The following is a 27190-nucleotide window of genomic DNA, read 5'->3' as shown; positions in this document are numbered from 1 at the left end:
GTCTGGTAATGAACATCATTGAAAAATGCATGCATTTTCAGGGATTACAAATGTTTGGAATGGTGGTAGGTCATTTGGCATAAAGTCGTTTGGCATAAAGCCGTTTGGCATAAGGTCGTTTGGCATAATGGTCATTTGGCATAAAGTCGTTTGGCATAATGGTCGTTTGGCATAATGGCCGTTTGGCATATTAGTCGTTTGGCATAATGAGTCTGAAACCAATAATTTCTCAATTTTTAGTTTTTACGTTTCTATTCAATCTTTCTTAAGACGTCAGGCTTGTTTTGGAGTCAATCGATACAAAATGACACTTTATTCAACAAACATTCGCTCTTGAATAAATTTATGCATATTAGGAAAGTTATTTTGAAAAATAGTTTTTTATTTCTCCAGAAATTACCCTTCTTTCAAATATTCATTCTTCTTTTGAGTTTCGCTATTGGAACAAATTTTTGCACTGAAGATTTTTATTTATTTAGCACAAATTTTACCTTCTTTTAATTGTTCTAATTTTTTTTTCTTCTTAATATGATGTAACCATAATTATCGGGATGAAAATTGTTGATTTGAAATTTTAATAAATTTCGCCTTCTTGTATGCATAGGCTGTTCATTGAAGGTATATTTATTAAGTATTTTTTTGTTTCCAACTGACAAAAGAGCGGATATCGACAACATTGATCTGCTCAAATTATCAGCGAAAAGAGAAATCGATTACTGCAGTTCCTTCGATGGGTTGTGCAACTTTTCCCCGAATTTCGGTTCCCCGAAATTCGCTTCTCCGAATGCCAGTTCATCGAATGCCAGTTCCCCGAATATCCCGTTTCCCCGACAAGCCCACTTCCCCGAAAAGTTTTTAGCACTCATAATTGTCGTAATTTTATACATTTCAGGGTGGTGAACGAACTGACCATCTAATATGCACCCTTCTTTATTTAATTGGCGGTTCTTTCGAGTTTTACCGTCCTCAGCATTTTTGACAATATGTGTATAGCCGAGAATGACAGAACACTTCCTTCTTTTGACTATTTATCGTTCATTCTCGTCACCACTTTTCGAGGTAACCAGTCATTCGGGAAAACGTATTCGGGGAAAAATAGCACAATCACTTCGATGATTCTGAACGCACTTTTTATATCTTTTCGTTTTATTATGCCACAATAATTTTTCTTCTATTGTTTTAATTATATATTTTGCCTTCTTTAAAAATAGGCTGTTCTTCAATTTTATTATTTTGTAAAGCTAAATGTTAACCATTTATATATAACCTGTCAATATTCAACATATACTTTTTTGGGGCAAACTGGTGATCTCCTTCCGAGATATGCTGGAAAAAATATTATTTCAATCACAACTTTTCCCTTCTCTCGATAATAGACGATATTTTTGATGTACACTTCCAAAATTATAATTTATATTGAACCGTTGAAAAGTTTTGCCACACATATTTTCTTTTAAAGATGTGTTGTTCGTTTGAGCTATGCTGTGAAAAGATTTTTTGGGTTAGAGCCTTAAACATTTCAAACGAAAAATAATCAGCTCTCGTATATAGGCTATTTTTGCATTAGGTCGCATTGATAGACCTTTAGATTAGAGCTTTCGATGTTTTGCAAAATAAATTCCATTCTTTTATCAAGTAATTTTCATCGAGTGTTACGTCCAAACTGGGACAGAGCTTGATCTGCAGCGAAATATTCTATGAGCGTTACCTTGATTGATAACTGCGAACTTTCTTTGCCAATTTACTGTTTTCAAATATGTATATCGCAACAAGCTCAAAAATACTCTATATTCTAAGATGTAGAGATCCGTCACGAGGTTTATTTAGTAATGCTCTCTAATGTCAAAACAATTTTTGAAATTCTTAGTTTGGAAAATCTCTGAACGAACACCACGCTTGTTTCGAACCTACCGAATTCGGTGGTGTTTATCTCAATAAAAGCTTAAAAAATGTCGATATTTATTTTAAGTCAATCATTATGCCAAACGGCCATTATGCCAAATGACCATTATGCCAAACGACCATTATGCCAAACGACTTTATGCCAAACGGCTTTATGCCAAACGACCTTATGCCAAACGACTTTATGCCAAACGGGGTGCAATCGTTTGGAATCCGATTAAAAACCGACGTATCGCCTTATATTTGAACTAAATTAGCAATGTTTCTGAATATGAGGTATTGATAGAAAATACTAGAATGATTGAAAAAAAAAAACATTTTTAGAAACTATGAACTCGTTGTGAATAACTTAAAAAAAAGTGTAGAATAAACATATTTTTTGTCTTCCATCTCCTTACACTTTTTCATCTCCTGTTTCCCAGTTTTTAACAAAGAGATTATCTACAGTATATAATCATTATTTTTACACTGGTGTCTCAAAATAAATTGAACCATCAATGTTTTTGACGATCCACATTTTGCACCATATGGAAGAAAAAGAAACTTTCCGGAGAAAGGGGATTTTTCATTTTGTAGGAAGCCATTTTTATTAACTCATAAACACGTTTAAGATGCTTTGAATCTTCTATTATTCACTTCTCCTGAAGTGAAAACATGCAAATTGGAAGCTCTACAATTTTCCCGGAATTTCGCAGGATCCCGGGAAATTCTCAAAAAACGTGAAAATAAATCAAATTTCATTGATTTTTTTTTTAATTTTTCTTATTTCAAGTATACTTATTTTATACCAGTAAATTGGTATGTTTGTTTTCATTTTTTGTGAGTAATTTATTCCTGTTTCTCAAAAAAATCTGTTAGCTTCGTTCTTAACGCTAGGCTTCAAAACAAGAAAGTTTATAACATTGTGCAAAAGTCCATGTAGAGGTTTTTCTTGACAAGTCGTATGAATTTCAAATAATAATTAACAACATCTTTTGGATCCCTGTAATACGTACAGCTGTTCTTGCAATATCGGAGTACCAAGTGCGGGCGATTAATCATACTCATGCTCATACAATAGCATATAATCTTATTTCGTAAAACATATCGTTAAAATTATATCCATTTTATCAACAACTATTTGATTACGAAAAACAACAAATCAAACAAATTATTAGAATTATATGAAAAATAATTTGTGCGATGGTTTTGTTTGAAAACAGATGGTCAAATCTTATTTTAAAAGCACTACCCAGGAAATATGAAAATCCAGGGAAATACGGGAATCCCGGGAAACAGAAAATCATTTCCCGGGAAATCTCAATTCCCGGAATTCGAAACTCTAGCAATGAGGCACAAATTTTCAATACAGCGGGGATTCGCTGGTTGGAACACGACTGCCTTCCATCTAGCGAATCCGACCCGTTAGTTGGAACGACTGACAGCTGGTGAAAATGCTCCAGACTAACGCATCTGAAAAGCAAATCATCACGAAACGCACAAATACATACAAAATTGGTTCTATATATGGAGACTTCAATGGGACGGTACTCAGACGTCAAAGTCAGTTTGATATCATCTCTTGACATTCGAGTGCTTTTAGTTGGATTTTTTTTTTGCAAACAGGGAACATCCAACCATCGAGTTATTCCATGTAGCGGACCCCCAACTAACGAATCCCCGCTGTACTTATTGTGTCCGGTATTGGAGGCATTTTTCTTAAATTAATAAAATTGGTACTAAAATACATCATCGGAATTTTAATGTTCAAATTCGCAATGCTATTTCCAAATCTATTTTTGTATGAAACAAAAGTGTTCTTCTATATAAATAAAAATGGAATGGTGTTTGTATGTCACGAAATGGGTAGAGAACGGTCCAACGGATTGTCACAACTCTTTCACTGTTGCATTCGCCAAGGGTTCCGACGTGTTCGTGCGTAGAAAAAGTTTAGGTAAGTCTTCGAAATAGTAGTAAAAACGGGTTTTCTTTCGTGTTTCATTTTGTATGAGAGTTTGCATGTCATTTTTCAACAGCCTACTTGATGGCAAGACGAAGTTTGCCGGGACCACTAGTATTAAATATAAATGGGTACCAAGTTACCATATTCCGAATAATTTTGGAGTATTAAATTCAATGGCTTATGTGCCCGGTACCGGGGAATTAACATCTACTTGAACAATAAATTACATGCTTCGTTCATGTTCACCAGGAGCAAAATCCACGGGAGCAAAATCATTTTATTTTGTAAGGAAACAAGTCTATCGAAGATATTGTGAACTCCATGATGGATCCACTAACAAATAAATAACGTTTTGAAGGTCTTTCAAAAGATCCTAGAGTACCAAATAAGTAAGAACAGGTGTGTAGGTTGCACATAGACTTGCTGAACATGGTTGGAAGTGTTATATAGTGAGAACCTTGGTGTATTAAATATATCATCTGACCTGAACTCTCGATTTTTAACGGATCTAGAAGATCTCATAAATAGGATTGAAATAGTTATGATCATTGAACATGATTGGATGAATATAATGAAAACATGTAATATGAATCCTGATTCAAGTGTTTGCTCCAAGTCCAATAAATTTCCAAATGTTTTGGATACCTGAAGGCACACTTTGTCAAAACAGTGTGTCTTTATATTTCGTCCTTGATTTTCTACCGCCAAGTGTAAAAACGGGATCAATTTGAATCATCCGTCCTGAAAGGGTCGAAGCGCAAATTCTGGTTTAAAAAATCTGTTGATTCGTAGTTTCTACTCACACGCTGGAAGTCAAGTTACGACAGCCGATTATCTGACAAGCGTTACAGGTGGTTATAAAAGGTCATGTCGATTATGGGTGCTGTCGGCGAGCGAGCAGTGCAAGCCTCCACATAATTCGTTACCCTAATGGCGGTTCCTTGTGTCTGATAGGTGTGGTAAAACCGTACGGTACCGGACCGTTTCAGTGATATTTTACTTAATTACATCAATGTCCCAAATAAGCCCCTAGTTAATCAGCTCAGTCTCTCGGGTTGCACTTCTACCGACCCAAAGAGCTTGGCATAATTGAGCCACTGCACTGATGAAGCTCAAAGAGTTTACGGTTCAGTGCTAAAATGTGTGCGAACCGGTTTGACATTTAAATAAATAGGTCTCTTCCTCCTCACGTTACGGGGACGGACCTTGCCTGGTAGATTACGGGTCGATGAGAGTGAGTGCACAGCATATATGATACAGCGAAGCAGAGAACAAGTTTCGAGTTCCAATTCGCAAATGTAGTCCTCTGTGCGGAGTACTTGAGGCTGGCTGGGGTACACCTTAATAAAATCGAGTACACAACATCATCAGCTGAGTCGGGTCCAATCTCGGATTGTCGGTTTACCTACTTATGGCAGCTGGCAGACCCAGATAACGCAACGAAAGTGCTACACGAGTAGAGCAGAACGACTGGCGTGGTACACCCATATCAATATCGCATACCTCCTAAGTTACATCGGCCCAGAGCAGAACTGGCCATGTTTACGAACGCGGGAAAAGTGCTGTCCAATGATGCACAGAAAGATCCAAGAAACCCTCTCACTCGCCCTGGGACAAGTCGTCTGATGTCTAGAAGCTGCAAACACCATTATTGTGCCAGATGCGGAGGAGATGGTAATCGAAGACACTCCGAAGTTGTCACGCGGCATCATGATGTCACAGATAAACCGATATAACAGTTGGAACAATTATCGAATCAAAACATAGTACCATGAACATTAAGGAGAAACATCTCGGAATCCGAAGATAGCCGGCACAATGGCCGACTTGTGCCCATAGTCACGTTTTCAAAGGCACTAAACTGGAGATATAGTTGTCAAACGTTTCTGATCTTCTTATTTTAAGCTTTCTGCTAGTGCACAGAGCTAAAATAAAAAGTGCACTGTTGTTGGATGCTTCTTTTGCGAGATCTGTGCCTTTGAAGTTTCAGTGCAATCTTAGATGTTGATTCCAAACTGTTTCACCTTAACACTCAATTCTAAAATGCTGATTTTCGCCGTACAGAAACTAGATGGCGGTAGTACGCAAACGTCACACTCGAACAAAATTGACATGCCGAAATACCGATACGCCTCAAATGAGCAGTTAACACACTTCCAAATTTAAGAATTGAGCGCTATGTTGCTGTACGCCGAGTGCTATGTCCGCTTGTCTGTGATGATGTGACCAGAAACCGTGTGACGACGAGAAAGTGTGCATTCGCCAGTCCGCTATGGACCGTTCACGTTCTATCAACAAACAGATCAATTGCACAAAACTGGATTTTCTCAGGCTCGGTCGCGATGCATTTCTGAAAAGTGATGCATTATTCGTTGAATGGATGCAATGAGATCATTCTCCACCGCTTTGTGGTGGCAGTAAATTTTCTATGGAAAACATACCCAACGTGCGCGTAGAGAAAGTTTTCTAAATAACGATAAATCTTGATCTAAATAATGCTACATTGCCTAGTCTCATCTTTACCCGACCAGTGGATTATAACAAAACTACATCAAAATTATTTCAAAACTTTTACAATTTTTTTTCATTTTTACTAAAATACTCTGAATAACACTCACAATACACGACGCGAGACTGGACTCAACATATTGTGAGTGTACGATAGTACTTAAGTTAGCACAAACCCAGAATTATGAGTACTCTGAATTGGCGCATAAAAATATAATACAGTTGAAACAAAATCAGTTATACTAGTAAAGACTGTTTTGAACTTGTTTCTATTAATCTTCACCGTACAGGGCGACGTCATCGAAGTTTCAATGTTCTATAACTTCGCAATCGTTTGATATGTTTTTGAAATTTTCAGAAAAAAATCATAAATGAATTACATTTTTGTACCATGCATTGAAATTTTCTAATTCGGTGATGATTTTGGACTTTGTTGGGGTACCTAGGGTATTTCATAATAAAAATTTTGCAAGAAATCTTGCAAAAAACTTTGAAAGATCAATGTTCCATTGACTTACTTGACAGAATGTGTCATTTGTTTCATTTTGAAGGCTATTGTGATCGTTCCGGGAAAATGTTCACCGGATATTAGTTTCGGGAGGAACCCTAAAGAGACGTTTCCAAAATACCATATTTATTAAATTTTTAAAAGTTCTTTTGTGGTTTAAGTAAAAAAAAACTATGTTTTGAGGTTTTTGAAATATTGTCACACCCCTTGGTTTTAACCAAAATGTTGGGTGTATTTTGTTTTTCATGTCCCTTCCTGACGTCCCCTGTCAGATAGGAACAACCATAGTTGTTCTGGCAGCACTGTCGCTCCGATGAGGCCTGAGTAAGTGAGTCAACATTGACAGTGAGAGGTGAGATGAGAGAGAAGAAGATATGACAAATGTCAGATAGCTGTCAAAGGTATAAGGAAAGTAAAAAAGAAACATCAACAAGTTGAGGAATTAGCAGATGAAAAGCTAGAGAAAGTACGCAAATTAGTTAGTGATGAATATTTAAATAGATTATTTGCAAGTGGCTGTAAGTGTTTCGGATGAAGTATGGATTTAGTTCCACAGTCGAGCACACAAATAAGACAATATGTAATGAAAACAGAAAAACAAAACAGATACGATCTTAAACATTTTTGGGTTGACACAAACTGTTTTTTCCGTGTAGGACTTCCGAGCGCAGTTTGGAGACGAACAGACGAACGCCAACTTAGTATAAAATTCGATGTGAAAATTTCGATTATTACCGAACTTTCATGTACACTCCTGTGCGAAAGCTTGGGGTCATTCTAATGAACAAACAAAAGTTTTTCTGTGATGACTCATAGAAAAAAATCTTTATGGCTCATTGAAATGGCATTGCACTTTTGCAGAATGACTTGAATGACTATTTTATTATTCATAATAATCATTTAATTTGGTAGCTGCTCTTAATATTTGATCAACAAATTAAACATTTTGGTCGATCCAACGTTGAGAAAAGTTTAGGTACATATTTTATTATTGTAATTTTTGAAAAATATTTCAATATCAAGTAAAAATTACATTAATAAAATTCTACAAAAAATAAGTTGGCCAAAATATCAACGAAATACAAATAGCTCATTGCCTTTCGAATGTGCCATTGGGAGCTCCAATTCGACGTGTAATCACAGAAATATGGACAAAACATTTGTGGATGCTGCTTTTGGGATGTGAACCAATTTTTTTAAGGGAATGTACCTACTTTAGACTATTTTTTTTCGAAAATGTTTGGCACTTGGGCTAAGGTTTCATCATTGGAAGTATAAAAAAATATTCTGTTGGCATAAATATTCCATACAAAAGAGCCCAAAATATGAAAAACTCAAATTTTCTCGACAGAGTATTTTCAAAACTTCAATTGATGAAAATTTTGTCAGAATACTAATCCCCAGCCTTCTTTAACCTTACGGTAAAGTCCGTGGTTATAAAACTAAATCATGCTGAAGTTGTCATAGTTCAATTCCTAGTCGTGGGAGTTTCGTACTGGAGATTTTCTTGACATCTGTGGGCTGCCACACGGTATATGAATGTGAAATCTCTCAGTTAATAACTTTGCAAGTGATATTGGAATACTAAGCTGAGAACAGTGAATCAATTGTCACCCAACACGCAGCAACAAAGACATTGTCACCTCTTATTTTTGTTGCAACAATTTTATTCCGCAACATGAGTTTATCATCACTTGCACAGAATATGACAAAGATCGATCACCACGTGCGTCTCGATTTTCTGGGCTTCGCATTGCAATTTTCGAGAACTTTCTACGTGTTGGTAAACATTGACACATTTTCAACAAGCATCCATAAAACAAATTTGGTTTTGTGTTTAAAATAACTGATTAATCGCGAGTTGAAAAGGTTGCACCAATGTTGCGCTCTGTGATTGTCATGACAATTTTGCTTTTGATTGTGTCCTTATCCGCAACAGTTGCGACAATCGGTTGTGAGCGAGCGTGCTTTGTTGTTTGTTATTTGTCTATTTTGATGACAATTTGATTCACTGGCTAAGAAGCAAACTCTGTCGTCTTGGAATGACGAAGAAGAAGAAGATGTACTGAATCTCTACCAGTGTCGTAAAAATTCAGCCGAATGATACCCGATCAGTGCGAAAACGAACAAAAACAAACTCCGCTAGCAAGAAGCCAATCTGACTTCGAATGCGAATGCGACGAGAAAGAGAGTGGGTACGACACACGCACACATTCAGTTTCACCCACTGTTGGTATCATTTCAAAATTCAGTTTCACCTAGAGGCACTGAAATTGAAAATTGAATATAAAAAATTACAAATGAATTTTATATCACTGGTGTAAGAAAACGGCAATTTGATGCCTCCAGTTGATGAATCATGATTGTCTTTTAATAAAAAAAATACAACTTTTGCAATTTGCGGATGTTTGTGGGGTATGCTGACGGAAATGATTTTTTTCACTAGTGAAATTGAATTTGAATGTCAGTAGTGGATGAGAATTAGTGTAGCAAAAGTTATTGAAAAACTGAATGCACGTTCTACCAGATTCGTGCATGTATTGTCAAACAAACATTCACACAAAGAAGAATTCAACGATGACGCAGCCTACTGAGGATCGGCGTTGTTGACTGTATATTGAAATATGCAGACACTGATCTCTACAAACAATCTGAGTATATTCAACTTATAAATGGTTACTTCCGATTTGTGCAAATATTTGAAACCCATGCAATATGTGTAATTACGCGACGGGATCGATAAGTAGATGCTGACAATCGATGTCTGACGCCATTTTTGAATTCAAGATGGCGATTGCCGGTTAGTGAAAATCATCTGCAAAACATGCAATATGGGTATTTAGTAAATACTATTTACAAAACTGGATTGATAAGTATGGTAGGTGTACTAGTTATGGACATAATGGTTCCCTGTTTCACCATACGTTATAATTTGATTACCTACATAGTTTTGATCATTCTGTGTGTTTAGGTAGTTTTATATCAAATGTATCTTGATGTTAAAACATTGAAAAATATTTAAAACACGATAATTTTCGGGAATATTTATTTGGCCAACTAGGGATAACTATAACACTATAGCCATAACTGGTACACTTTCCCAAAATGACGAAAATTGATGACACCATTTAGAAATCCAAGCTGGTGACATCTGGTTTGGGGATATCACTTGAAACCCATACAATATGAGCACGGTAGACACAATAAGGTAGGCTATTCCCACGTGTAAACAACGATTTTCCATCAAAACATGTGTTGTCATTCCTATCGTCAAGCATGAGGCCTTGAGGATAGTAAAGGAGAGCAGGCCTTGCTTTCTCTTGCACTCGTTCGAGTTTGCGATAGGAATGACGTCACTGCCAAATGTTATTTTTCGGAGTATAATATCTTGCTTCTTTTTACCGTGCAGTATGAGTATCTTGGAACTGGACCAATGAGTAGAAGCCGAAAAGCGATCTGTGACGCCATTTATAAATCCAAGATGGCGGCTTTGGTTGTTGTTGTTGTTATCCTCTAGTCGGGTTGCCATCAGATTTAGGCAAAAGCATAATAAATGGTTGCAAAGTTTTTCTTGTAGGCGAATCTAAAAATTCATTGTAATTTGGAATTAGTAAAATTTGTTATTGACTGCTCAATATAACTAAATCATTTTAAGTCCAAGAAAATAGACATTTTTAAATAAATCATGGGTTAGTCACCTATACTGTTAATTTCAATGTTTCTATGGCGTCTTCGATGCTCATCTTGCTCAAAATAAATAAATACGGTGACTCAAAATAAATAAATACGGTGACTTAACTTGGTCCACTTTGATTTAACGCCGATCATATAAGATTTAAAATCTGACAAAGTTTTGCCGTGTTCCCAAACAGTTGGTTGCCGCTAAATCTAACTTCATGAAATCTCAATGTATACAGAACTACTGTCTCAATTTTATGAGTCTTTGGTTCACTCTGTTTGTCAACTGGTCGTTAAATCAGAGTGGACCAAGTAACATTTTTTTATTTTAAGAAAAATATTTCAATGATTTCATCCATCTTGTCGTTACTTTCACACAATTTAATGTGAAGTGATAATCATAAAAAATATTATCCAAACCTCTAATAGAACATGTTTTGATGGACTGAGTGCACTTGGTCCATTCCAAAATAACAATCCTTTAATGTTTGCATGGTCAAACTGGGTTCATATCTTTAAGATAAAAATCTTTCGTCATCAGTCTTCTGAATTCTTCAAGAACCTGTATAATCAATTCTGAAATTAGATTTCAGATATCTTGATTCAAATTCACGTTCAATCAGATTGGACCAAGTGGAAATCTTGAGTACCTACCATAATATTCAGGTCCAATAAGCGAGTTCTGGTATATTCCATTCATACACCATATAACTACCAAAAACTTCTATCAGACTTTGGAATCGAATTCAAAAAGTGCAACAATCAATTAGTCGATTGTTTTTTGACACTTGGTCCGCTCTGTCTGCACAGAAATTGTTGCAATTTCTTATCACCTATCCAAATAAGGTAAATCTTATGCAAATATAATAAATCAAATGCATCGAATTATGTAATATTCATAAATTTGTATTGATGAATGGGGGAAAAATGTGACAAATCATTTGGAATGCCCTGCATTTTCTCGAATTCATCAGTGCAATCAGTGCAATTGTTTTCGTTGTTATGGTAAATATCACTTGGTCCACTCTGACAGCAAACCTAATCAAAGTGAAATGAAGATAAAATTATTTTGCTTCAAATTACAGAGTAATCAAATTTATCCATGTTTTGTACTTGGTCACTCTGACATAACGTCGACCAACTGGGAGCTGACAATTCCTGCCTTCTGCAACATTGAGAAAGTTAGATGTCTGTTTGTCTCAATAAATCGTCAATAAAAATTTTCAATCTTCCAATCAGATCAAGTTTCCCCTGTGACCCGACTTGAACTCGCCTGAGTGGAACGAAGGTTGTATGAAAAAGCTCCCATCATCAATCTCCATTCTGCATTTATGCACACCAGGTAGAACCAATCCGTCAACCCCGGTCAACCCAAAAGCCATCACCCGTGTCAACTAATACCTATGTGTAGCTAAGGCCCAAATCTTCCCCGTACCCGGCTGTCAGAATGTCATCTTGCTGTCGAGTCGCGTCTTGTCGCCAGCTGGTGGCCCTGAGCCGTCAACGTTGGTCCCGCATTGACAGGGTGGCTAGTTAGTCACTTAAGAAGGCACCAAACGAAGCATGGTTGTTCTTTAAGGGGGCTTCGGGATTCTGAAGGTAAAAAGCGATTGGAAAAACAGAACGTGTGTTATTGTTTTTTATTGTCGTCACACGGGGAAGATCCAATGCAAAGCACTTAAGCGTGGAGAAGGATCTATCGGTTGACACAAATGCATCCAGTGAGTGGGAAGTGCAATGCTTGTTAAATTTATGTTTCTATATGCATTTACGAGCGCGTTGGAGTGTTTTACGTTTTATTTAGTCGAACACCACGTGCGGAACATAGATATCTGTATGGCAAATAACGAGCTTGATTCAATTTGTTCGAAGTAGTTTAGTTCGATATTGGTGTCTTTTTCAGCATTGTGGTAACGTTTGCGGCTACAAAGCAAAGCCATGAAGCGTCTGGGTTCGATTCCCGGTCGATCAAAGATCATTTCGTAATGGACATATCCATGACTTCCCTGGTCATAGAGTACAATTGTTCTTTTCACACTACAAACGGATGAGAAAAGGTAAAGAAAGCTCTCGTGGTACTCATTGAACTAAGCTGAAAAGCAGGCTCTGCCCTAATGGGAACGTTATGGTGAAGAGAAGAAGTTCAATTCATGATAGAGTTATCTGCACAGGGCTAGTAGCAGGTCTCTTTTTAAGACTTATTCACTATTTTAAAGCCCATGGTCTAACCAAAATGGATTCTAAAGGCACTTTTTCCTTATTCTAACTTTCCTTCTTCTTTATCCTTACTCTCTCTTTTCACTTACTCTTTCTTCTCTCTTATTCTTGCTTATTCTCTCCTTGCTTGCAGTGAACCTTTTTCTTCTTTTTCTTCTTGGCACTATGTCCTCACTGGAACTGAGCCTGCCTCTCAGCTTAGTGTTCAATGTGCACTTCCACAGCTATTAACTGAGAGCTTTCTTTGACAAAATTGCCATTTTCGCATTCGTATATCGTGTGGCATGATACTTTATGCCCAGGGAAGTCATGGAAATTTCCATTACGAAAAGATCCTTGACCGACCGGGTATCGAACCCAGACACCTTCAGCATGGCTTTGCTTTGTAGCCGTGGACTTCAACCACTCGGCTAGGGAAGGCTTCTAAGTTATTACCAATATCATAGATTTCTGTTTGGTCTCTTTTTAGACAATAGGTCTGAAGTTCCTATCTTAAAAAAAAAATCAATCGCTACCAGCCCTGATTCTGCATGTGTAGGAAAGATTTTCTGCAGCAAAGCATTGTGCGACAAGTGGCAGGCAAACAATTTCAGGCACGTAAATATGGTGCTGCTCAACAGGTTGGGTAAATCCGTCCGTCGTCGTAGGACGACGTTATCGAAAGGGGACAAAAAAGTTCGATTCGGAATTCGCCTGTGACATTCGAGAAGTTTTGCCTTCGAAGCAGCAGATAAGGCTGCGTGCATGTTGGCGGGTGGCCGCCTTCGTTGACGTTGGAAGCTTATTTCAAGGATGCCTTGCAGGTGAGGTAGTTTGTCATGGAGGATAGCTGATTTGTAACCAGATGCTAGACCGGGCTTTTAGCTGATGGGTGTCCTGGACTTAAATAAAGTTGGAGGTTAATTAACTCTTTTTTTGCTACGTTATTCACCGTACTAGTTAGACAGTTGATCGGCTTTGATCGGGTTGGTGTATCGAATGTCTCGTTTGACACGGGAGATAAATTCATTCTTGAAACTTCAACAAACTACTTAATAGAATTATGCTTTTGGCACGGATTAGGAAATTGAGGACCTCACAGGCGTTAATTTCAATTTGAATAATATCTCGTTGCGCTAAATACCTTGCTCGGATATTGTAAGACAAATGTCTGCCAATGTCAGAGATGATTGCGATAACACTAAATCGTAGTCGAGTTTAGTACACGACACTGAAGACGGCGTTACAGTTGAGGTCGAAATAGGAGTATTTGTCAAAAGATATAAACTCTAATAGAATGAAAGGGTACAGTACAAAATTCGGTAGTTTATTTATTAAAGCAAATGTTGCTACAAATGTGTTTTCAATCAGAATAAATTCAAACAGCTTTCGACAATTGTTTCAATTGTGTTATAATATTTTATAATCTCCCACTTGAGACTTTTTGTGACAAACATGATGAGCGACACATCATGAGAACCTGTTTATCGTCTTCGGCGACAGCTCTGAATCAATCAGGAGGATAAAAGTGCATGATATAACCTATCTAAACGAGCTCTAAACAAGCGGTTACTATTTTTATTATATGTTCGGATTTTGTTTAGCATGCCAATAAAATAAAAAACCTACCCCCGCTGGTAAATAAACGAGAGAAATGGGTTTGATCATCACTCTCTCTTTATGCAGCTCACAGACGCTCAGACGGTTTGACCAACATTGGCTCCGCCCCCAAGTTAGTCAATCCAATTTAAGTTTGCACGACCGCTTGACGAACTGTAAAATCTTGTTGCACCAACATTAATATGTCAGGGATGGAGAATATTTTTGAACGTTGATTTTTTATTTTTGTTCTCGTGAAAAAGGTATAAATTATGTCCGATATCACTCGGACGAAACAAAAATAGATTGGTTATTTATGAAAAATCAAGACAAACAAATTCAAAATGTTATAAGTGTGGAATTTTAGTTAATCATTGTCTATTGGCATTTGGCAACATATAAACCAGGATTTAATATTTAAGTTTCCAGTTGAGAGGGAGGGATTCCGACAGAATAGCCTGCAAGGAATAGAATTGAAAATTCTCTCAAAATTTCCAACTGGGGTTTCTTAATTCTTCCTGAAAATTCGTTAGGGATTCCTCCAGAAAATCTACCTTAATTATTTCAAGCGTGATTCCTTCAGAGATTCCCATTATACTCAATCCTCCAGGGACTCCTTTTGAAAATATTTCGGATTCCTTCAGATATTTCTTCAGTGATTCATTCAGAATTTACGCCAGGAATTTTATACTTCCACAAGAGATTCTTTCATAAAATTCACTGAGATTTCAGGTAAAAAATTCCCGTACTCCTTCAGAAAATTTTCCACAGATTCTTTCAGCGATTACTTTTGAAATTACTTGAGGAATTGCTCCAGAGTTGAACATTAGATATTAATCCAGAAAAATCTTTATAAATTGACTACAGAGCTTTTAATATACAGCCTCCTTCTGATTTTTTTTTAAAGAACTCTCCATCAATTTTCTTGATATTCTTCCAGAAACTCCTCCACCAATTCGTTCTAAAATTCCTCTGGGAATGTATCCAGAAATTCTTATTGGCATATCTGTAAGAATTTCTTAAAAAAAAATCTACAGGGAATTCACTAGAAATTCTTCCAGGAATTCTTCTAAGGGTTTTATCAGAAGTTTATGAACAGGATTCCTTCAATTTTTTTTTACAGAGATTCCTCTACGATTCATCCAAAGTACACCAGAGATTTTTACAGAATTTCCTCAAAAATTTCCTTCAGCAGTTCCTCTAGAAATTCATCATATAATATATTACTATTTTTTTCAGGTTATTTTCCATGAACTTCTCTATGATTTGTTTTAGGAATTTCTGTATGAATTACTGCAAGGGTTTTTAAAAAAATCCACCAGAAATACTCCTCTATCTAGGGTAAGTGTTCCCTTAGTTTTGGGCGTTCCTATAGTTGCGGTAGTGCCGTTTTCACTGATTTTATTACATTAGCCACAGAACCGACACTGCCAATCGATGTATTGGCTTGTTGATACACGAAATAGTTGAGAAGAGCGTTCAAATTGCTTTAAAACTGATTAAATATCACTAAAATTTAGTTGCGGTAAAGTGTTCCTATAGTGGAGGATCCCATAAAAAAAACCACGGATACCGCAACTATAGGAACACAAATTAAAAATATATCGTAACTAAAGGAACAGTGTACCAATAGTGGAGGTATTATTTTTCACTGACATGCCTTGGATTACTGCGATGAAATCATTTTTCTCATTAAGTCAATGGTCGTTACTTCCCGTTACAACATTAACATGTACGTTTATTGCGCTTCTTAAATATAGGCGTTTAAATGAACTTCAATAGTGCTTAGTACCTCCACTATTGGTACATCTACCCTATTCCTCCAGAGATTGCTTTTGAAGTTTTAGAATCTTTCCTCTAGAAATTACTTTAAAGCTTCCATCGGAAATTTCCAGGAATTCTCTGAGAGGATTCCGTCAGTATTCTTTTGGTATTCGGTCAGTAACTATTTCTAAAATTGTAAAAGTTATTCCTTCGAAAATTTTCTTGTTCTACAAGAATACCCCTGTATCATTTAGTAACTAACTAGTAACATCCTTAAAGCTACTTTTCAGCAAAAATTTTCATTGAGTTGCTCCAGAAATTTCTCCAGATATTTTGCCAGGGAATCAAGCAGGAATGTTTTCATGTGTTTTTTCTTGAAAACAACCGAAAATTCCTTCATGAATTTAACCGGGTATTCCAACAGATTTTTTTTCCAGCGATTTCTTCGAAATTATTCCAGATATTCTCCATGGAATTCTTCTGGAGGTACATTCCGAATTCCCTCTTGGATTTATTTCCAATGATTTCTCCAGATGGTCAGGAAAAAAATGCGGAGTGGTTCATAGAGGAATTTCTTAAAATCGCTGGAGGATTTCCTAAAAGAATTTCTGGATGATTTATTGAAGGAATTTTGGGGGAAAGTTTATGAAGGGTATTCTTGAAGTATAATTGGAAGAATCCCATGAAAAATACATAGAGAAATACCTGAAAAAATGCTTAAGAATTTTTTGCAAGTATTCTGCAAGCAATCTCTATAACAATCTGTGATGTAAATTCTGAAAGGCTTTGAAATTCCTTGATACAATCCTGAGGAATTCCTGGCAGTGGTATACCTGGAGGAACCTCTTGATGAGTTTTTTAAGATGTTTCTGGAGAAATGCCTAAAAAAATTCATGAACAAAATTTTGTAAATACTACTGAAAGAGTACGAAACCCCTGGAGACACGTTTGAAGGAAGCCCTGAAATAATCTCTGAATAAATTTCTTATGGGCTTTCTAAAAAAAAACCCCAAGAGGTTTTTTTTGAAGGAAATCCTGTAGAAATTGTTGGATAAATTCCTTGGATCTTATGTTATGTGGAATCTCTAGAGGATTAACTGGGAGAAATTCTGCACTTATAAAATTGAATCGTTCGAAAGATATCTGAAGGAACACTAGGAGGATCTGGACAAATGACTGGAAGAATATACGGAGTAATCTTGGCAAAAATCTCTGAAAAATATCTGGAGGAATGCCTTAAAGATTTTCTGAAGCAATCCCTTGAGGATTTCATATAGGAATCTTGAAAAAAATTTCTAAAGAAATTTCTGAACTTATACCTTGAAGAGTTTTAGGGTTTCTTGGAAATTCCATCGTGGAATTTCTGGAAGTTTGTACAGACGAATATCTGAAAATCGCTGGAAATTGTTCTGGAAAAATACCTGAAGGATATTTTGAGGATTATCTGGAGAAATTACTGTAAATATTCCTGGAGGACTTTCTGTGGGAATAGTTTCAGGATCTCTGGAGAACTTTTTAAGAAATGTCTAAAGAAAAACTTGTAAGAATTTCAAGAAATATTCCTGGTAACATCAGGATAGTGCAGTTTCTAGAAGATTTCATAGTGGAAAAAAATTCTAAGAACTGCTTGGACGAATTCCTGTAGTAATTTCTAGATAAATTTCTGAAGGAATGAAATGTATAAATATAAATAATAAAAAAAGTGACTTTTTGGTGCAAATAGTGAATAATGACCAAGTCACTAAAGAGTGATTCGCTACCAGCCCTGAGAAGGAACTACTGGCAAAAATACTCATAGAATTCTTTTATCAGTCTGTTTAGAAATATATGAGATCATTGAGAGATTACTGAATGAATTACGAAAAAAATAACTTGATATAGAATTTCAATTATTTGTGGTACAATGATCTGGATTGATTAGAATTGAACGAAGTGATGGCCAATACATACGGCGCAATAGAACCGCTCGACGAGCTTCACGTATCCACCAAGCTTGACCGGCATTGTTCTTCTCCTGTGGATCTTTTTAATTGTATTCACTTCCTGTGGATTACCAGGTGATTCTGGTTTTGCACAATGGATCCTTTCAGAAACTTTGTGCTGCTGCTATTTCTTGCATTTTCAATAATTGCAATCGTAATCGCGACCGCGAACAATATCGAAAATGTTCTAGCTGAAATTTGACAGCTTGTTGATGCAGAGTTTGTCAAGTAGCAATGTATTACCACAAAGAAGAAGAATATTATACCCTTCAAATGCACAAAATTTACTGTGAAAAATTCTCTGACAGAAAAAAACCTTATTTAAATAATAACCTACCTTTGTGGTTATTTCACTCTCTCATTCCACTATAATAAGAGTAAAAGCACCCCAGAAAAAGAAACTCTCACTAGTCGTCATTGTCGTTTTTCTCTTATCACTTAATCGCCACTCAAGCTGAGCTTTCTGCTTATGGAATTTTCATCCAGCAGCGCTTAGGGTTCGTCCATTAATTACATAAGAGATTATGGGGGGAGGGGGGGTTTGAGATTTCTTACGCGCCATGCAAATTATTTTTAATTTTCATACAAAAAATCTTACCATGGGGGGAGGGGGGGTTGAGAAATCCCAATAATTGTCTTACGTAATTAATGGACCGCCCCTTAGCTCAATGCTGCAGCAGCATCAGCTTCCCTATCTAACCCTCACTCATCCAATAAAAAGAGAACCCCACCTATAAATGCTAAATAGGTGAGTAGAGTGAACAAGATTTCCGAGATGAGCGTTGTAAAAATAGTAGATCCTCTGATTGAAGGCGAGCCATCGTACTGTTGTTGTTGTAACCTTCTTCCAACCCTACTGGTAGAAATTACTAACCATCACAGTCTTCGCTTCTTAGGTCTACGGAAAGGTACATCAACAATTTCACACTGAACGATTTTAATCTCGACAAAAGGCAAACGAAGTGAGTGTTGTTGCTGTTCGTTGTTTGTTGCCCACATTTGCCATCAGAGATTGATTTTCGGTATGGACGGCAAAGACCCTGGGACTTTTTGATTTGAGAGGGCGCTCACTGAAGCGCACCGCTGTTTGTTTTGGACCCCATTCAAGAGTGATGCTTTTTTGGTTGAGTTTCATGTTGTACTTTACTAGGCTATTCTGCTGCCATGATACAACGCAGGGGTTTTTAGACCTTATGGCTTGCGAAGCACTTTTTGAAGAAAAAAAAAATGATTGGAACACCTGTTTTTCTATTGTTAATTGAAAATTTAAATTATTAAAGATTGAAAAAAAAAGTTCAGTGACGTTAAACAGAATATCTTTGATATTACGAGAAACTTCTATAGTGCTAAATTACTAAACGAGATAACAAAATTTCTGATGATTATCTGCTCAACAAAAAATAAACATAGAGTAAAATAGGGCAAAAGTTCGATTGGGGCGAAGTTTCATAGGATATAAAATAATAAAATTTTATTTTATCTTGTGTGCGAGGGCGTATCCAGGCCTACCATAAGGATACTTTTAGGTCATAGACTTTAAATTACTTTTTTACTTTTACGATAGTTATCCTGCATTGTATCTATATTCAAATATATAATAAATTTAAAACCATCTTCAATTTTTTTTGTAGGGTGTTCTGGGGGCACGGTCTGATACCCCCTGATCCAACAAAAAAAAAAAAAAAAAAACTAAACAGCTACTACTTGCTCCGTTTGTTTGTTCGGTAGTATTTGCTGCTTTCGGTCGGGCGGTCGGTCGGTCGGGGGGTCGTTAAAAAGAGCCAAAGTGCCGGTAGGGGGACACGTCGCCGGTCGGTCCACTGGAGCGGCTAATCACGAAAATGTGCCGCACGCCTGGTTTGATATTTTAATTCAACGAGTTCATTGAGCAGTAAGCAAGCACAGTTTGTTTTTGCGCTGCTCTTGTTCGGCATTTTGGACTGTACGGGAGAAAGCGAAGAGGATTTTTGATGCTTGCTGTGACGAATTGCTGATTTGTTGTTCACCGAGCTTCAAAAGGCTAAACCAAGAGCAAAAAGTAGTTCGACCGAATGGCTCGATCACGTTTTGGTTTTATGGAGTTCATTAAACTGGATGGTGACTGTCCCTTTCGAGATATTACCTAGTGTGATGTTGCTCAGCAGTATAGTGCTCCATATTAGTCGGTCTTCAAGGCAGCAATGTTCTTCGAGTCCCTCGTTCGTTCAAGACATTCATATTCTCTTCGCGAAGCGGTTTTATTGGGAAAGTATACATGAAGCTGAAAGAAGAACATGATGTAGATTGAAAACTTTGGTAGATGATCTTGTCGTGCTTTTTTATGCGTACCAGAGTATGGATTGTAGTTCGTGATACATTTACGATTCCTAATGCTCAGAGAGTCGATAATTAGAGCCGTCACAAACAAACAATAAAAAGGACAAGATGCATCAAAGCCAAACCTTAAAAGAGCACAAATATAGAGAACCAGACAACCATACGTGCTGAAAAAAAAATCCTCCATAAATTAGACAAATTAAATCTCTTACCTCAAGAAACTCATCGATGAATTTCCATTGAAATAACCTAGAAAAATAGAAACTTTCTCACCTACCAGCTCCAAGCAATCTTCAAAAAAATTGCTCCAAGAACTGATCCAAGGGTTTTCCAAGCATTACACAAGTGCTCTTCCAAGAGTTTTTAAATAAAACATCAATGTTCCCCAAAGGTATTAAGCTCATCAAGAATTTATACAGATGATCTCAAAAAATAACGCCTAAAAATCCCCTTAAAATAAGATTTTCCTGAACAATTGCTGTAAGGTACACCGGGGCAAGTTGTAACGGCTGGGGTAAGATGAAATGAAGAGGTATCGTAGTGAAATTTTAATACGATGAGAAATTCAACTACAGAAACATTAAGTTAACAGATGGAATAAACTTATAGTGTAGGAAAACCTGCCAATATTGATTGAAAACATATTCAAAACTTTGCATTTCATCTTGCCCCACCCGTTTAAACTTGCCCCGGTGTACCTTATGGATTTTGTTCATGAAATTCATATGAAAATTTGATCAAAGTTTCGTTTTAAGGATTAATGATTATTAACCTAGTAAAGTAAGGAAGATCTCAAATTGATAAATTTTGATTAAATTTTCAAATTATAAAATTTAAAACAAGCAATTTAAGAATATAAATTATTGTTACAGAAAAAAATTCTAAAACATGCCAACAAAAAACTACTAGGGCGGAAATAATGATCGAATAATAGCCTCGATGCGATGCGCTTATCTGTCAGATGCGTCCCAAATAAACTTATCGACTCTTTCATTCTTTAAAAGTTCTTATGCAGTGGGGATCAAGATGTCCCTTTTGAGAACGCCTTGAAATCTTGCAAACTGTGTTCAATCAGTGAAACTTAATTTCATAATCTTGTAATTGCCCATTCAGCCAGATGTCGTTTAGATGAATCATGTTCGGATAAACGACATTAGACATCAAATTTGTTCGCCTCTTCGACTTAGATAATCTTTCAAAATCCACTTTCTACATATGATGCATTTTTATTACGATTCTTAGCATAATGAAATTTCAATACCGAACTTAACTTTTTCAAAATATTTTTAAAAGAAGACCTGCAAATTGAAATTGTCATATATTTAAAGCAATTATCTAACTTGCTGAATTTATTCCATGACGCCGAATAATTCATTAAAAAAATGAGACAATTTGTTAGAAAAAAGCTTTTGAGGAAACAATACATTCGAGGAAACAGTGCATTCAGGGAAATGGTTTTCGGGAGAAAGTTCTTCGGCGAAAACACATTCGGGAAAATGTTTTTCGAGGAAATGTTTTAAAATCGACCGCTCATCGCTTTTAAATTACAAACTTATTACAAATGTAAGTGTCAAAATCTTTTCGGGGAAATGGGCTATTGATGGAAACGGGGTATTCGAAGAACGGACCTTCAAGTAATTGGCGTTCAGGGAAACAACATTCGAGGAAAAGTAGCACAGGCTCACTTGATTGTGCTTCTTTCCCCCAAATGTGATTTCCCCGAATGCTAGTTCTCCGAATGACCCTTTTCTCCGAATGACCTGAAATGTGATTCGAAAGAACCTCATATCAAATAAGGATGGATGCAAATCAAATAATCGGGTCGTTCAATGCGTTAAAAATACAATGTTATGAAAAATTTGAGTGTCAAAATCTTTTCAATCTTTTCGGGGAATTAAGGGAAACGGTATTCGAAGAGCCGGCATTCGGGGAACTGGCCTAGTTGATTGTGCTACTTTTCCCCCGAATGACCCTTTTCCCGAATGACACGTTTCCCCCGAAATGTGATTCGAATTAACTTCCGTTCAAAAAAAGAAGGATGCATATCAAATGACCGGTTCGCTCACTGCCTTCAAATTACAAATTTATGAAAAATTCTTTTTGGGGTAATAAGCTATTCGGGTAAACAGGATATTCGGAGAACTGGCGTTCGAAGAACGGGTATTCGGGGAAACGGCATTTGGGGTACCAACATTAGTTATACAAATATTGTTATATGGATTTCAAGAAAAATCCTGTATTTTCTATGAGGGATTCAGTCTTTTATTCACAATAAAAGATTTTAGGCGGCATCCACAAAATACGTAACGCTCTAGGGGGAGGGGGGAGTAGGCTCAAGCGTTACGACTCATACACAAATTTGATATTTTTCATACAAAAAGCGTTACGCAGGGAGAGGTGGGGGTCAAAAATTTCCAATTTTAGCGTATATTCCTGAGGTTTCTTTAGGCCGTTTTGAGAGATTCCATAGGTGATTCAATATAAAAGAATAATAAACATGAAATTTCAATAAATGGCCTCTAAAACCCGGTCTTAATTGTTAACCCAATGCTTGAGCTTACGTCAGAATTACACGTTATCTCCATATTTCAATGTTTTTATTGGTTTAAATCTTAAAACCAAATTCATTTGTATTTTGAGTTTATGCCACATCGCTAGATTTTAACTCAGATTTTGGCTGAATTGTGTTTTCCGTGTTCCTTTTTCAAAATATCAGATAGGACCTGTTTCAACAAGCAAAACCCCAGTGGAAGTTTGAGAGCGAAGCGGACATCAAAGATAACACTGTGGTACACGTTTTTGTCTCAAGCGCCTGAATACCGCTATCAACTTGAATAAGGAGGGTTGCTGAATCCGTTGCCGTTTTCAAAAATATTAGCTCGTCTAGTTTTTGAGATATTGGCTGTTTCGACTATTTCAGGCAACTTGCATGCAAGTTTTCCAGATTGTATGGCAATTTATTTGCTGATATTGTCACAAAATCCAAACTTCATGTGTTTAACAATGGTTTAGGAAACTTTGCCATACATATGTTATTTTGAACTGCAAGCATGTTGAAGAAATCGATATAATCTAAATTTAATCATGAAATTTCACCAAATAATATCTGTAGTAAAAGGTAAAGTCCTATTTTGCATGCTTGGTGGATTTGATCGCAAAAAAGTTTGATAAACCATACTTTAAATTTTAATGTAAACATCAATAAATCCAGCGTTTTATACAACTTTGGCAACCTGTAGTGACATGTAGACACGTAAAAATGTCATCTTGGTTTCGCTGTGTAATCAATAGTGTCAAGGTTGAAATTATAAAGTATTTTTTTAATTAAAATATCTTTAATAAACTAGCTGTTCAATGAGCAGGAAATATTGCCAAAGTAGCTGCAAGAACATACTCTATCGTGCTATTATATAAGAAAAGATTTCATCAAAAACGTTAGGACTCTATTCAGATTTTTTGATGGATTTTTTCCATGAGTTTCTGGGTTCCTCATTGAAATTTCAGAAACTTATCTAAGTGTTCTTGTTTGTCTTTTTAGATGAATCTTCAGTTTTATAAAATCTAAAATGTATCTTCAGTGATTATTCAAGGAACTCGAAGAATTTCTCAGATAATATAATAGGAAATTTATCTAAAGTCACACTATATGAATTCTTCTAAGAATTTAATAACCAGTTGCTCCAGATAATGTTTCTAAGTATTTCTTCGAGAACTTCTCCATAAGACCTGTTCACTTTTTAAAAATAATTGAAATAATTGAATATGTATCACTCTATATTCTAAATTCTTATAGGGTTGCCAACACGAATGCACTCTATGAAAATTGAAGTAACCTATGATTAAGACATCATATCTTTGAACTCTATAGACAATTCATCACCATCGGCTCAAAATAGATCGCACGGTAAGGTTTGGGCTTGAGGATCAGAAGATTCACAGATAACTTTCTAAATAAGTTCGGATTTGGATGTGGCAAGGATACCTTAGAAAAAGTGAACAGGTATATTCTCCATGATTGCCTCTAGTACTCATTCCAGTTGTTTCAGAAATATTTTCATTTTTACTGTACCATATGATAAATACTTGAATGAATATTTTGTGCAATTTGCTCAAGATATTTAAAAAGATTTTTAATTTGTGAGAGATACTAGAAGTATGTTTTGAATAATTCTGTGAAAATTTCTTGAAAATGATGTTTCCAAGAATTGTTTAGTAATTCAAAGTTGAATTCTTTTACAGACTTTTGGAAACAAAAACCTTGGAGGAATAGATACAGGAATTTCAAAACAACTTATGAAGAAATTGCTTTGAGAACTTTTAACCCGTATAGGCCTGAGTGAAAGCAAAAATGTTAAAACCCTCACCGCTCAGCGAATTCTTAATGGATTCAAATGATTTTTTTTTTTTCAGAAGTGCCACACAGCAAAAAATTCTCAAATTTACTTGGCACGTAGATTTTCATTATATCATGTAAAACGAATTTTAACTGAATAATCAACGATAAATAATGTAAACTGTCTCATTGCATTCAAAAATGCTTGCAATCTTGAGTGAAACTGAAACATTTTATGATCTTACATGCAACATTCGCCAATGTTGCATGCTTTCTTGTATCTTGAAAGTGAAATTGCAAACAAGATGGCTTAGTTTACATGATTCCACGTTGAATATTCTGCTAAAAATAATGCACATGGATGGATCGACGGCTTGTCATGTCATGTGCATTATTTATGATTTAATTTTCAGCGGGAAAATCATGTAAACCGAGCCGTTTTGCAAGCAACATTCTTTGAGAGAGCACGTTTCGCGTTCAATATTAAGGAATTTGGTAACAATATTGGGTAGAATAGATGTGTTTATAGGTTTTATCATTGAAGAATACATGAGAGATGGATTTGCATGATTAAAACTAAAATAACGTTACGTGTAAATCTAAGATTTTTTTGGTGTGCAGTATACATATCTAGTTTCTAGAAGTGGACAGTCACTGGGTTTATGATGGGCATTATGATTCAATCAAAGTTCTACTTACCATCAAGGTCATTCCAGATCCAGATTGTTTATCGTTCTTTGACGTGTCCAGAATATTCTACAGTAGCTTTTATTGTAAAACAGTTAAAACAATAAAAGCTAAAAAATACATTTTTGCATGCAACAATAGGCTATTAGAATGTTCCATACAAGTTCAATAGGGCAGAGCAGAGTATAAATATGACACCATTAGCTTGTGCATGTCAGTATGCAATTAACCGTGAATTTGAACGTATCTTTCTCGAAATAATTATTTTTACCGTGTCGAATCCGCAGAAAAGCTTGTTTCGTTTAAATAAAGCTCAACTTTGATTTCAATGCTTACTAATCATTACCATGACGTTCCCTGCTCGAAGAAATGTATCATTATAATCAATGTAAAGGTCCTAATTCTGTTACTAATAAACATTTTTTTCTTTCTACATTTACAGGTAATCTCCTATAAATGCAGACTGCTGACTTATAGTGATGCGGGTAACAATTAGGTTTGTACATCCTATTCTACCCTTTTAAGTTCAATTCTTTTTTCTTTACTTTTCCCATGAACCTTACAATGTTGCTAGTCTAGACCACCGAATCAATCATTCTCCGTTTTTCATTCCAAGAATCTCAACCCTGTCAGTCTGCTCTGACCCTTAATCCTTAATCGACCAATTCCCGCAACAAGCCAACTTCAGTGGAAAACCCTAAAATCAACATTCTAATCCATCTGCCTCAACAGTAGACGTCGGTCAGCTCTCGTCGTAGTTAATTATTCACTGGAGAAAATTAATTCAGGCCCCATTCTCCCCCGAACCAGACTGATGGCGCGCCGGCAGCAAGTACATTTTCGAGAGTTCGAACTCGGATCAAAGTCCGAAGCATAAGTTATGGGATGGAGCAATTCACTTGGGAACCGGATGTGCAGCACCGAAATTTACCACAGTACCGTCGGTGCCTGACCAGTGGATTGTATCAGAATCCACAGATACACAATCAGAATCACAAATTTTGTTTCATTTTGGTTAGAAGCATTTTAAATTGGTGAAGAAAGTTATAACATAATTAAAACAAGAGCTGTTTTAAATTTATTTAACAGCAGTTTGTTATGAATAAATTGAGAGCAATTGCTTATACATGGGCATTTTTATTTCAAATTCGAGAAATTACAAATTCTGTATTGATTCTGTCATGGACAAGGATGGAAAAAATCATATCATGATCACTAGATTTCCATCCTTGGTCATGGAAAATAACAAAATGTATCACGTTTTTAATCAATATAAAACATAAGGAGTCTTGTTTTTATTTTTTGTATAAATCATATTCTGTTTCAGTTTAGTTTTATTTTTTGATTGATTTGTGCTACTAATCAGTCAAAATTCTAGCAATAAACGTGCTGACCAAGAAACAAAATCTATTACAATCCTGCTGTAATCCACTGGTCGAGTAGCGAGATCGATTGCTGGTATTGTTCATCTGGCACTGGCTTTCGCCATCGTACGCCACTTGATACGATGGAAGTGCCGTTGGAACAAGGAGCCTAATGATCCACAAATATTTATTCAATCGTTAGCATTCCTTTGGATTGTTTTTGTTCTCGGACTCGGTCCGAGTCGGAGTGGAAGTAAAAACAAAAGAAAATTGATCCCACTCATTGATTCCGGTGCGCCAAGGTCGTTCGTTCTCTTTTGTTTCCACCAGCGAAGTGCGACGGTGGAATTTCGGCTTTAATTCGGCCCCATGGTGCTTTCCCACCGCAGGGAACTATGGGCCAAAAAACGA

The 27190-nt window shown here is 36.2% G+C and overlaps 1 protein-coding gene across 3 annotated transcripts in view; it reads left to right on the top strand.

Moving 5' to 3' along the window:
• The window catches only part of LOC5564562, a 328377-nt gene that overhangs the window by 141728 nt on the left and 159459 nt on the right, over positions 1-27190 (top strand). Inside the window, exon 3 of one of the 3 annotated variants that reach the window (XM_021846966.1) lies at positions 25858-25911. The exons of the other annotated variants lie outside the window; for them this stretch is intronic. The gene's annotated coding sequence lies outside the window, so the exon portion shown is untranslated. The remainder of the gene's footprint in view (positions 1-25857; positions 25912-27190) is intronic. 3 annotated transcript variants of the gene reach the window in all.

The sequence above is a fragment of the Aedes aegypti genome, chromosome 2 (genome assembly GCF_002204515.2).
Source record: "Aedes aegypti strain LVP_AGWG chromosome 2, AaegL5.0 Primary Assembly, whole genome shotgun sequence".
NCBI lineage: Eukaryota > Metazoa > Arthropoda > Insecta > Diptera > Culicidae > Aedes > Aedes aegypti.
This window is presented reverse-complemented; position numbering and strand designations above follow the sequence as displayed.